Genomic DNA, 14,378 nt, shown 5'->3' on the forward strand with positions numbered 1-14,378 from the left:
ATACTGTGGCAGTGCTGTCTACTCATCTTTGCAGCTTCATCACAAGACATCAGATATCTAAAGTAAATATGAGATTTCTGAAGACCTCGCTAATAGTATCCAATTTAAAAGGTGATGTCATTATGGTATCTCTCAGGCACTGAAGATGTTTTGAATTTTTTTTGTAACAGCTTGAAGAAACCACATGCCATCTTAAAGAGGCTGTATATAGCTACTGGCTTGTAGTAGACTGGGAGGGATCGTTAGAGGCTGTGGTATGGCAATGTGAACTGGTAAATATCTACATTGTAGGGTATCCTCTTGGCTGGATTAAAAATGTCCTTCAAAGGAGTGCATCAGAATGCTGAATAACAGCACCACCTTCATGCTTCCCCTTCTCTTTAGTAACATGGGCTCTGCAAGTGCAGACATGACACACACAGCAGATGTGATGCAAGAAGCCCATACATGTAGCAAATACCCAGCGGGATGCCATGTTTTGGTCATGATACTAGTAATGAGTGCAACCTGTCACCTGTTCCAGATAGTTGCCATTTCCTGAAGAGGTGTTTGGTGTTCAATCGCCTGATTACAAAATAGATTTTAAAAGTTACAGCATTTCAAGTTTACTTGCTGTTGAACACATGTAAATCAGAGTGTGTCCAGATGCGTAGCCTGCTGTTCTGCTCTGGTTTATGGGATAATTCTGGCACACATGTGCTTTCCTTGAGGAGCTTTGTTGTTGTTTATGGTTTTTTTTACTTAATTGGTAATGATCCTGGACTATCACTGAGATGACCACACAGAGAGATGCTTTCTCCTACTTGATTTCTCAGCCAGAAGTTCCAGGACTGTGGGATCCTCTCCTGTAAGTTGTTATATTTTGGATTTGCTTTTAGCGTATGCCTTGGAAAGCACCAAGAATCAAATGGGAGCTCAAAGGGAGGCACAGGTTTAAAAAAGTAAGTTAAGATTAACTCTATATCAAATGAGGTTTCAGCTTGAGGGGAAAATCAACAACCTACTTCAATTCCTGTTTCTTTGGTAAGAGAAGAACTTCTCCATTTTTGGCATAAACAGTGAAATTCCAATGATCTGATCATGTTACTTTTTAGCTCCATTGTCCAGGGAATGACTGCAATCATTCAGGGAATTCTGTAGTTAACGTTGACTTCCATTTGTTTAGCTTTAAAATTTCTGTTGAAGCCTATATATATCAGAGTAGTCTCTGCAGTTGTGCTTTTGAAATGCATGCTGGATGTCAGCCATATGATTTTTCCAGATGCTGCTTATTCAGGTAGGTATTGGTCTCTTTTTTCCTTGAGATGTACAGGTGAAACCTTTTCCATTTTTGTTTATCAAGAGTGCTTGGACACTAAAGACAAGAGCTTTCATAGCTCCAGTAAGGACTGATGTCCTGAACGTAAGTATTTTCTGTAGAGCAGGTGCAGGGTGAGATGGGTAGGATCTGTTGATGTGAGCTCAGAGTAGTGCAACCTAGGTTGGAACATAAACATCTATTAGACCTGTTCTTCCATCAGGCGTTGGAAGGCTTATGGTGTTTTGTATTTAATTTTCCATGTGCTCCCCATCTCTCTGTCTTCTGCTTTTCTGACTAATGAAGGGACTTTGTGCAGGAGAAAGGCAGGCTGAATTTATTTCAAGGAGCAAAATTGTTCAGAAGTGTAATGACACCAAATGCTTTAAGCCCCCACCTTCAAGTTTGTTCTTAGAAAAGGCTAAGGGTGCTTACTGAAGTATTTTTAGATTTTATCGAACGTGCTGGAGCTGAGTATTTGTTCTTTACTCCCTCGACATGGCTGAAGGTTGTTGTGGCTTATTGAGCAGATGTGCTTTTAAGAGTCAAATAAAAGCAGACAAAACTAGGCAAATACCAAGTCCTCGTGCCTCAGATGAGCCAACAGTTTCTTCTGCTAAGGGATGTGTTCATTTTTCTGAAAAGGCAAACCAAGGGCTCTGTTGCAAGTAGATATCTGTGCATTTTGTTGCTGTTCCTGAGTAGTGAAAGTTTAGAGCCATCAGGGAACGTATGCCCAGGCAGCAACAACAGCAACAAAAAGAAGCTCTTACTCCATATTACCTGTAAAGAAGGAGCTGAACATGTTACCAGGAGTCTGAATCCCATAGGACAACATCCTACCCAATGTTGCGGTCTGTTTTGCTCTCTGAGGAAGTGATTGTTGGCAAGCTCTGCTACCACTGCCATAAGTTGTGAAGCAGCTCAGATCTGCTGTGAATTGCGTACCTGCTTCAGCACAGAGAGAGAACAAAGTGTTGATCTCCTCTGGGAGTATAATGCTTGGAAGTTGTGCACTCTTTCCTCAGCCCCTTCTGTGTCCTTGAGCTGGTAAAGGGCCTGTGCTTTCCCTAGAACGTACAGTTTTGCTTTGTGATGCTTAAAAACCATGAGAGGATCCAGCAAAAAGCATGAGTGCTTTTAAAATCATGAGTACGAGTAGGTTTATGTCCTTTACTTTATTACCATCTTAGCAGGAAACCTATTGTGCAGCTTTTCTTTTGTTGTGTTTTCTGGCAAAACACTAACATACACCGGTGCCTGTACACCCTGGGAATTTGACTGTGCCTGGAGCTGCCCATAACGATGAGGCAAAATGCGGCTACCAAGCAGTTCCTTCATATTTAGTCCATTTTCTGCAGGTATTTGTGAATATAAAGGCTGTGGGCGAGGCGCTGAGGTTTGCATGTCCAGGGGCGTGTTACCTCCTCCTCAGGCTGTTCTGTTTGTTTGGGCTAGTGGGGTGTTTTTAACATCACTAACACGCTGCTTTGGAGGAGGATGTAGGGTTAAGCTTTAGCTGTATCCATGGCTTCATGGAGTGACTGCTTTGAAAAATAAATACTCTTGATTAATAACCCCTCTCGGTGGTTCTGTAATAGTACATGAATAAACAGTGGCAAGCTTACAATGTAAGTTGAAAGTAAAAAGACAGCAGGAAGAGGAAATCAAAACACTCATCTATCACTTGACAACATAATTGCAGTCATTGATGATAAACAAGGAGAGTTTATTTCTCTTGAATCCATACTTTTAAATACCATTGCTCTGTCATTATGTGAGACCAATAAACATTTTCCTTTGCTATTTTCACTTGGTGTGGAAAATGTGGTTTGTTCTGTTAGGATTTAACAAATACTATTCTATTAAGCTGAAGGGATCACAGGAGGTTATATGTAGAATTTCATCTTCCTCCACCCTCCATGTGGATTTTGGAGCCTGGTGTGGCCCGAGCTTTTCCTGAAATTACTGTTTCCTTGCTGAATTCTAAAAATTCTGGAGGACTGAAAGAAGACTGATTACAACGTAAACTGTGAGGGAGGCTGACCTGTGTAACCCAGCCGCCTCTGCAATGCCCGGCGGCAGTGAGCCCAACACCCCCAACCAGTGGCTTTGCACTGGCAGCCGGGTGCAGAGCAGGCGAGTGCGCTGGTGCAAGCCCTGTACCTGTGAGCTCCGGCACACGGGGCTCCCGCATGATGCCAAGGTAATTGCTATTTAAAAGAGATTGCTGGCCCAGTCCTAGGGTGCTTCATAAAGTCTGGCTAACAGAGGGGTGTTTCCTGTCCTAGTAACCACAGGGAGGACAGTGATGGGGTTCATGCATTTTATGAGCGCTGTGTCTGTAACTCTTATCGCTTGGCTTGGATCATTCTCCTGATTTATTTCATTCCCATGTCTCCTTGAAATTTCATGTGGGGGTGCCTCGGTTTCGTAACCGTAAGCATTACTTGTACACCAAGTCTTTTAATAATTAGCTCCTATGCCCTTCAGTGCACAGATAGTGCTTATTAATTGCATTGGATGAGCATCTCTCACCTGCAGCAAATTGCCCTGCGCTGTTACACGCCTTAGTGTGTAACATAGCATAGTATGATTATTTATATAACACACTTGATGGCACTTAACAGCTGTAAAAACATGCAAAAATGCTGACCTTAGTCTTGGGTATTTATTAGTTTTGGAGAAAGCGTGCAGTTTCTGGTGGAGGAATTTAAGTTGATTACATGTAGCCTTAACGTTATCACACCGGAAAGAGAATTAATTTCAATTGGTGCAGCTCTGCTGTGTTTGAAGTGTGGCAGCAAAACAGATAGAAAGCTGGCAGTTGTTCCTGGGGGCTATGTATTGCAGCAAGGTGTGGTGTCAGGTAGTAAAGGGGTACATTAGGACTGATAGTCTCCAAATTAATGCAGCCTGCTGACCTACCTCATGAAGTACCCAGAAAGATGTGTGATGTGAACTGGAGAGGACTATGACACCGGTTCAGTCCCCAGTCGTTCTGTCAGTGCACTCTTCCTTGCATCTCTCCCCTCATTTTACAGAAGTGTGTGCGTGGTAAATGTGAATGTGTCACTGGAGTGGGCATCACAAGAAAGATTTCCAGCAGCGTCAATGTCCATGATAACGTAAGGACTAACAACGCCCTAGTTCCCTCTGTGTTTGTCCCACTTCCCCTCATTCCAGTAGGATATCACGTGTGGGTTCCCACCTATGTGTATGGTTGATATGCTGTAGACTCATTTCTGTTTGAATACCGAAGACACGAGGTATGTTCTTGCTTTCTGATCTAAGTGGGCAACCGGTAATTCGTGGAATTAGAGCTTCTACCTAGCTACTGCCCATGATGAACTGAAAATCACTGCTTGTGAATAATTTGATTTTGGGGTTAAATTAATATTCACTTTCATGGCAGTAACTTTGAGCATTAGAACAGAACCCAGAAGAGGCAATCAGCTGAGAAAGCGAGTGCAGTTTCCAGTGCGAATGCAGAAAATGGCTTGAATTATTTGCTGTAATCTAATGAGTATACGCTGGAGATGGAGCCTTCTGCACTCTGGTGCTTACTGCTGCTGTGTCTCGAATTCCAGTGTGTAAAATCTTCTGGCATAAGCTGTACATATTGAAGTCAAACTATGGATGAATCTAGCTTTTGGGGATTTGGGAGGGGTGGGATTGCAAGGGGAGGTTGTTAACAAAAAATTGGCTTAAACCAATTTCATGTCATTCAAATTGTGCTATATAATTTACTTCACGTTTCCCTGGGTGACACAGTCTTACAGTCAGCCAAGTCATGTTTTCATCTGTCTGTTTTCATCTCCTTCCTCATTTCCTTCTTAGTAGAAAACCTTTGAAAATGTGGGTTTTTTGCAGATACTCAAAACAATAACCTTGAAGAGGGTCCCTTGGCAACCTGCTGCTCTATTGAAAAGCAGTATGATTCATCTTTCATAGGCAAGACAGTCATTTTATAGAAGTTCCTTTTTTTAATTTTTTTTATTTCTAGAAGATCAAGAGGAAAGATTAACATTGCTGAAGCAGAGGCTTTTCTGCATGTGGCCTCTCTGAAAGCGATGTTCCACAGATTCTCGCCAAATCTTGCCTGAAATGTGTTGTTGCTCCATGCAGCAAAGAACTTGCAGCACAAATTACGGTTTTGGTGCCTCAGTCTTGTTTAATATGCATCTGCCCAGCACCACACAAAATATGCATGACAGAATTTGGCAGTGGGTGATGAGAGATTTACCACCTGGTGCGGATAGTTCAAAATCATGGTACCTTTCCCTGCAGTTAGCAAAAAAGGCATTTTTATCTGCTGGTTTGTTCTCAAATTGCACTACCTGTTTCCAAAGGGAGATCTTCCTCGGGAGCTTCCATGTTTTTCCTTAGGCTAGCCTGAAATTTTCCTTTATTTGGCCCGAAAGTTTAGAGCTGCTTATGGAGAAATAGCCTGATAGAAAAGAAACAGATTTGATTTCTCTTCCCTCATCTTCCATTTCCCTTGATCACAAGTCAACAGAGAACTGCTTTCCCCGTATGCCACTTAAAGAGAAAATCAATTGTTTTCTGTGAAATTGCCAGTTGATTTCTAAACTGCTATTTCACCCCCGCAGAGAAGATGCTGTGAAATGTCCTTCGGCTCTTTGTCACTGTATCTTGGATCCATAAGGCCACGGCTCTGAGCCCAAAGGCTGTCAGCCTGCAGGTGCGGCAAGCGCCAGAGGCAGAACGTTTCGAGCTTTGTTACACGAAGCTGTTGGACAATTTAATGGTGCAGCCGCTGAAGCCTACCTGTTACGGGGTGCACTGAGGACACTCGCCCACCCCCATCGTACATGCCGCGTGGAAGGAGTTTCAGGGAGGCGTTGTCTTCTCACGCTATTGAAAAGCCAAGAAGTGCTTTTGGAAGCACTGTTTGCTAAGTACCCTGCACAGTGGCTCTTCTTATAGCTGTGAAATTCTACTGGCTCTGAGTTAGTAGCTGAATAATCCAAACAACACGGTGTATACGCTGTGTGTGTGTGTGTACGTGCCTGTCCTCCGGTGCTTGCTGTTTGTTCATTTCTGATCAGGAGACTCAGTGACAGGCTTTCAAGCATCGCCTGTTTACAGTTCAGTGAAACTGCTCTGGTTGGCAAAGCAGCCTGTTCTCTGTGCTCTTTGAAGGAAGAAAAAAAATCAAATGGAGTCCTGAAACTTCCATGTAGACATGCAAGCAAAAGCGTTGGCCTTCTCCCATGTTGCGCATCCCCCACAGTCAGATCTATCATGTTTACTGATGTCCAAAATGTGTGCTTTGATGTGAACACAAAACTTGCTCTTGTCTGAAATGCAGCCTGTATCAGAAATATCATCAGGTGGTGTCATCTGTTCTCATTGAAGCCAGTGTTTTAACTGGTCATCTTCTCTTAATCACTTAATGAGCTTTACTGTGGATGATTAAAAGTAATTGCTTATTTGCAAGCACAAAGAGATTTTGACAAAACAATTTCGTAGTTATTAAACATCAAGTTAAAATAATTGCCGTTTTATAAACATGTAAGTAGCTCATCTGTTAATTCATATTTAGGAAGCTTAATGAATTATTAGTGCCCAGTTCTTTATTTATAAAGTATTTTTACAACCACAGACTCTTATCTTTCCAAATGCTATTGCATGTGTTTAAATTTATGCTAGTAAGCAGTGGCTTCAAGAGAGCACAAGTCTGTGAGATGTCAGTAAACTGCAAGATTTATCCCCCATCCCACAGCCTGTGGAATTTAAATGAAATATGACACAGGACAAGTGTTTTGTGACGTCCTGGAGAAGCAGGGGCTGGTCAGAAAAGGGATTTGAAAGAGAAGAGAGTAAACACCTGGCAGCTGAGGACTGGGCACATTGTTACAGCTGTGCTGCAGCGAGGGCAGCACACCTCAAAGCTGAGGGAGAGAGAGAGAGGAGTGATGAGGGAGTGAGGAGGAAGGTGTGTAAGGAGCATGAGGAGCCCAGCCTTGCAGGCACCAGGGAAGCGGTGTGGTGAGGAGCAACTGAGGAAGGAGACACCGAGGGCCAGCAGAGGAATTTGCAGAGGAGCAGTTCAGCTGACAGGAGAGAAACATGGCTTCGTGCTGCAGGTTGGTGGGAGCAAGGCAAGAGACTGTAAAGCCAGGGTGGATGTGAGTGGTAGATCTAGGAAGTGCTTGTAGCTAAGGACTGCGTTGAAAGGATCCGGCTGGGCATCGTCTGAGAGGAACGACCCTACAGAATCAGACAGATAAACTCTCAGAAGGGCAAGGTTGGAGGAAGATGAGGCGATAAAGATGCCCTATGCCCTTGGTGAGCCTGCTTTAACCCAGCTGAAAAGATAAGCAACACTCTTGAAAAGAGAAATTCAGGCAAATAATCTTCAGAAGAGGAATCCAGGCGCTGAATTATTTTCTGAGGAAAGTGCCTGCCGGTTGCCCACAGCTAGGCTTTCATTCCCTGATTAAGGGCAGGATTTAAATTTAAGCCTTGTCCTTGGTGATTCCTATTAGCTGTCTTAAGTAGTCCCCTGCTTGCTGTGCCGGCTGCTGTGCGCTCTTGGTACCGAGAGTATTTTGGTACGGGGCCAGCAGGACGTACGGACCTCACATTTTGAAAGCTGAGCACAATGCGAGGACGATCTGTGCTGAGGTGTCTGTCAGCCTCTGCCCCTCTGTCCTCCTCTCATTTGTCTCTATTTGCCTCCCTGTGGCAGTGGCTGTCAGTCATTTAATAACAAACTTAATTACTGCAGGTGACTTGTTGGGTGTGTTGTGGCCAGTAAACTTACTGCAACAGCCAACAAGAAATAGAGAAGATGCAATACATTAGATAGGTGGAGGAAGAGAAAGTTTTGTGGAAGGAGTTGGATAGAGAAAAGACTTCATTCTGCATCTCGTATGTACCCAAAATTAGCTACAGTGAAATATTTGAATAGGGAGGGAATGCAGGATCAGGCCTAGATGTAATTATACTGCTGGTGCTTGATGTCTATGGGGTGTCAGGTTTTATAGTCCCACTCCTGATACTTCAACAGGTTCACTTGGAATTTAACATGTGTCTGACAGGCTCTGTGACTGATCACATCTGTGCCTTCCTGGTGGTTCTTACACAGCACAGGTTATGTTAACATCTCCAGAAAGCTGTTGACAGACAAAATCCTAAAAGGTGATAATATCTTAATAACAGCTAAGCTTTCTTCTCTCTTTTTTTTTTTTCTTTTTTTTCCCCCTTGTTTTAATCTTTTTTTCCTTATTTTTCCTTTTTTTTTTTTTTTTCCTTCAGTACCTCACTGTAACTGCCAGCCAGGTCTGTAAACCCTGATCATCTGTTGTCAGGCACTGAAGGTTTGGTGTGACAGCAATGGTGCTTGGGTTCTGCATATGGAAGTCCAGCGGTTCGTTTCTCCTGTGAGAGGCAGAGAATGCTTGGCTCCTTTGTTGCAGAGAGCTGGAAGATAGATTTTATTTCACGTTAATTTAACCTGCTTTTCCTCTAGCTGCCTCTTTCCCTCTCTACTTCGTTCAGTTTTCCTTTGTGTTTAAAATAGGTTACAGCAGGGCAGGATCTGACCATTTTTGCACTTTGTGGGTTCAAGTATTCAAAAGCAAAACTTAAAATCCTCCAAGGTTGATCAGTTTACAGACTAGAGATAGGTTCCCATAAAATCTAGCTCCAGATTTTATAGGTTCACAGATTGAGTCACCAAATAGTCAAGTTAACTAAAATCTACCTTGTAGATATAATTCCTAATTTCATATCATTTCAGTGCAAAGCCACATCTTTTTTTAAATCTCTGAATATAGAAATATACATTTTTGCATGTTCTGCTGCAAAGCCAGACCCAAGGGAACCTGCGTGAAAGGAGTGAGTGTGGGTGTACCATCTCCACAGCGACAATAACTCAAAACAAAGTGGAGGGCAGGCTTTACCAAGGCAGCTCTTCACCTGAAGGACTGGGATAAGTGGGGGTGACTGGGAAAGCAGTGTCTGTAAGACGTGGCTTGTACTGGAGGACTGTAGAACACACGTGCTTCCAGCTCTGGAGAATGTGTGCTCCTCTCCAGCCAAATGCTTTCCTGTCACCGGGAGGTGACAGCAGGGTCGTGCTTCTAACCTCAAAACTGATTCCAGTGCTGCAACCTCCGGTGAGCCCTACAGAGCCAAATATCATGTCCCAACCCTTGTCACATCCTGGGAGTGCCTCACTGCTGTAGCACAGGGAAGCCTTTGGACCTAAATGTAACTCTGGTCTGAAGGCTCTGCCGATGTGGTGAGCATTATATCAAGTTATAAAAATCTGCATTTTGTTCCCCAAGAGCTCCCCATACTCAGGTTACTAAGGTTAATGTATCTAACAGTGTCTGCTTGGTCTCACTCCCAGTGGATGGCTGAAGACTGTTGGCCCCTTTTGTTTGCTATTTTGCAGGTTTACTTGCAGGACTCATTTTAGAAATGCAATGAGGAGATGGGTATCTGGGTGCTGCATCTCAGGAAAGTTTGCAGCATCATTTTGTTTCCATTGGGTCAGTGAAATGTTCATTGGTTCCCATGGGAACACAGGTAAGCAGATGCTGAGTGCCTTGGAGAAGTCTCTGCCCTAAATAACATTAATTATGCTCACAAAAGTGTGTGTGCAATAGAGAACTTGAGTTAAATTCAGGCTGGGAAAAAATCAAGGCTGGGAAAAAATCAAGCCTGAAAAAGTTTTGTTTGTATCCAGGAAAATTACCTAACTCTTATGTTAAAAAATTCTATACTTTTCTACCTTCCTCCAGTAATTCCTGTCATTAAGTTTCATACAGTAACTGCAAAACGCTGTAGGCTACAATATTAATTTGAACTAAGGGCTCAGGTGCTTGGGTTTTCAATAAGTTCATCCATCTATAAACCAGCCAGACCTTTTTGAGAAAGAGAGAAAGAACTTCTCTTGCTGATAATATATTACTAACAAAAGCAGGAGACCTTGTGTACGTACTTTGCATGGACAGATGCAGTTCAGCTCTCCTTTGTGTGCTGAGGCAATGTAGCATAGTTTTCAAATGAGTTGCAGTGGCACAGACTGCAAAGCAACAAAGCCAAGCAAGTCCTAAGGGACTTAGAATTACTATTCAGAAAGTCAGAGCAAGCTATGCTTCAGTGTGGAAAAATTTCAGGTCATCTAATTATGGGGTGTGCACCACCGGCAGCGACAGTAGGAACCCGAGTGCTCGTTGGAAAATTTTCCTCACCTCCATTTTACCCTTCAAGTTGGGTTGTATCTTGCCCAGTGTTTCAGCATGTGATGATTCAGGTGGGACACGCAGGAGCTGGTGTTAGCTGCACTGCCCCTGCAGTGAAGCTGCTGCCAGTTATTGACTTCATGGGGAGCGCTGACAACTCTGCCCCAAGCTCAGAGCTGTTTCCCATCCCTCGCAGCCTATGAATGGCTCCCGCTGCCCTGGAGGTTGTCTCAAGGTTCGCTAGCACATTACACCGGCCAAGCACCGTCTTATTTACTGGGTCCATTGAACAAACAGATATGAGGCAACCAAACCATTTGGGCAGTTCCAAGAGGTTTCTATGCAGCAGCTCCAGGCCAGACTGGAGGCTGGAGCTCCCTGTGGACAGGGCAGAACAGCTCACCCTGCATTGCCTGTGCTAAGAGGGCTTGTGCTGCTGTCTGTATTCATGCCCTGGACCCCAAATTCCTTCAGCAGAGCAGGGAGTGATGCAGCATCTTAGACACAAGGAAAAGCTAATAGATTTTTGCTGATGCCTTAGCAAAACCACATCACTGGAGCTACTGTAGACTTACATGAGGAGATTTGAGTCTTTGAAAGTACCAAAAACCAAAAAGAAGTTAATAATTATTTTCTTTTTAAAAAAGGAAACTTAGCAGCTTCTTGCTGTCTTTCACTTTAATTAGTCTCATGTTCACACAAACATTGTGAAATCCAAACAGCATATGAAGTATCTTGTTAAATGCACCTTGCATCCAATCCTAGTCCCACAGTCCCACAAATGTCCAAGCCAAGAAAATGAGAGAGCAGGAGACAAGCTCTATTTGCAAGTTTCATTATCACAACAAATCTTAATAATCCATTCCTTTTCATTGCACATTGACCACACTTTCTTTCTTACCGTCCTACACGTCACTGTCTAATTAAGGTGCAAAACAAGGTGGAGAAGGTGGCCCTGTACTTTCAAATACTCGCTTTTGATATGTCTTTTGTTGCTTAGGTTGAATGGGATTCCCTTACAGAAAAGATGATACCTCTGCCTTTTAAGCTAATTTGACCTATCTGCTCATTGTTTGTTGAGGTTTATCTCTGGAAATACTTATTCAGAGTCTAATATTACTACTTACTATCATTAATAATAGCAGCTGCGGCAACAAGTGCTTCTTATGTTACCAAAGGCCTTGAGGAGTCCAGCTGCAAAGTGGCCCTCTCCTTTGCTTCCACTGCTGTACCTCTGGGGCGGTCTTTGCCTGGAAAAGCTACTAAAGTCTGCAAGAGAGGAGCCAGAGGAACTGTGCCTCTCTGCTGCGTCAGCCCCTCTCTGTGGAGCTAACTGAGCTGAACCCGTGGTCAGTGAAGGAGTATCCCAAAGGCTGGTAGCCCCTATGGAAGAGCTGCATTCTTCAGGTCCTGGGTAGTTGAAGTTAAACCTGTATCAGTTTTGGGATCAATGAAGCAAACCAGCAGAATGAAAAGACTGAGCAAGGTGAAACAGAAAGCTTAAATAAAAATGAAGAGCCTGACTGCACTTCATGTTCTGCTTGTAGTGACTGATATTTTAAAAATAAGTGCCTAAATTTAGTCTCGTAAATTCAGTTTTGCTTATTTTCCAACTATGGATGTCTCATTAGCTAAGTGTGTCAATTTATTTGGCTATTTATTTAGGTACCTAAAATTTAGATGTAATAAATTTAAGGCAGTCTTGAAAAAAGCTCTGACTTGCTCTGTTGGAATTACATATTTGCATTCTGCTCCTCATATGTGAGCTGGGATAATGTCCACGAATTGTGGCTTGGGGCATTCAGGATGGACATTAGGAAGAAATTTCTCCACACTGGAAGAGGTTACTGAGAAGCTGTAGATTCAGCAAAGCTCAGACTAGCGTCTGAGGGAGAGTCAGAGATGTGCAAATGACAGGAAGGCAACTGCTGCACATTGGCACCAGTGGTGCTCAGCCAACATTTCTGGGACTCTGTGAAAACAACCCTAGGCTGTCTATATTTCAAGTATAGGCCAGCAAGTTGATCTTCACGACTATGAAATGGCCAAAAAGAAAATTATAAAAGACAACACAAATTTTTGTTCTACTGTGTATTCAGAAAGGACAGGGATTTTTTTTTTTTTTTTTTTTTTTTTAATGAAATCTCACAGTTCCTGACTACAGCTGTAGTTTAGTCACTAGCTGTGTTTCATACTGGAGCAAACCCTGTGGCTATAATCACGTTTGCAAACACAAACTCAATCTTAAAGTTAGCTCTATTTTTGCCAATAATCTTCAGCAACACTTGATGGATCTGCCTACTTCAGTGGGCTCTGTCTTCAGGTTTTCACTAGTCCTTCCTCAGCCAGGCTCTCGCTGGGTGCATGAGCGAAGGTGAGCAGTGGTGCTGGTGTGAGTTCCTGCTCTGGGCCAGAGGGACATGTGCACAGGCTGGGGCAGCTCATAAGGGATTTTACACCCGTAGAAGTCACAAGCTGTATGATTCTTTTCTAGATGCTGTGAGATACGGTCCCAGAAAAGTTACTGATAACTTGTCATTTCCTATGATGGTCCCTAGGTATGCTGTCACCTCTGAGCTGCCAAGCCCCGAGTTGTGTTCAGACTCCCAACTTTTTGTTCCAAGAAACTGCATCAGCGTCTTCCCCCCTGGAAAGCAGCTGGTTTTTCCCATGGGAGCAGAGCCTGACACCCCTCACAAACAGTCCTGTTGCACTGCACAGCATGGGGCTGGATGGCAAAGCCTGGGTCACTGTGAATTGTTTGGGATACAGCCTTAGCTGATCAATATTGTCCTAGCTCTAGTAATGCCTCCAAGTGAGAATGTCCCTTGATAAGGCTTCCAGCACCAGACATTTTCCTCTGCCTCTTTAGTGAAGGGTGAACTGGTTTTATCACACTGGTCCATCTTCCTCTCTTTCCCCCCTCCCCGCCCCCCCCAAATATTTATTTCTCCTTCTCCTGATAGACGACTTCAGCTTAACATACAGAGTTTCGGTCTCTCTGATTTTCACCCATGTTGGATAAAACCGGCTGTGAATTATTTATAGCATCAATCTAAGTCCATTTTTTTTTCCCCCTTTTATACTCATGAATTAAGTGGAGTTCAAATGAATGCCTGCGAGAGAGGTGGTGGGAGGCTTTAAAGAGATGAAAATAACAGGAAGGCAGCTGCTGCATGTTGGCTCCATCGGTGCAGCTCAGCACCCCCATGTCTATCAGGGGACAGATCGACTTGCATTAATCAAAATACAGTTAATATTAAAAAAAGCAGAGAAACTCTTCTGCCTGGGTGCCACGTTTCCATTCGTTCTGCAGTTTAGCTTTCTCCACAGGCTCATCAGAAATAGAAAGCGCCATTGTGCCAATGATTGCTGGGTTTCTTCTCAGAGGAGCGGAAGAGGGGAAACGAGATACAATTCAGGCTTTACAATCTGGAGGTGCAGAAAGAGAAGTCCAAATTGTTGCTGTGCCTGCTATTACCAAAAACGCTTTCAACGTCTCCGTAAAAGCTTACCCTGCCAGGTGGAGGTTGCAGGGGTAGCCCTGGGGGTGCTGAGACACCCGTCCCCACAATTTGTCTGCAGAGTCCAAAGGAGCAGCCTGGGCACAGGGCTGGTTTTTGGGCCCGCGGAGCAGACTCAGGCAGCCCCGGAGGATGCTGTATGAAAGATACTGTAGGTTGAGTGCCACAGTGCATCCATCTCCCTGAAGCACACCAAAACATCATGTCCCAGTGTGGAGGGCACTGGTTCCCTCCAGAAAATCTCGACCGACCTCTGCAGACAGCTCGTCTCTTCCTACTGAAGCCGTAAACATTTGGGGTAGGTGTATTTTTGTCCTCGGTTGCTTGTAAAAG

The sequence above is a fragment of the Gymnogyps californianus genome, chromosome 2, assembly GCF_018139145.2.
Source record: "Gymnogyps californianus isolate 813 chromosome 2, ASM1813914v2, whole genome shotgun sequence".
In the NCBI taxonomy this organism is placed as follows: Eukaryota; Metazoa; Chordata; class Aves; order Accipitriformes; family Cathartidae; genus Gymnogyps; species Gymnogyps californianus.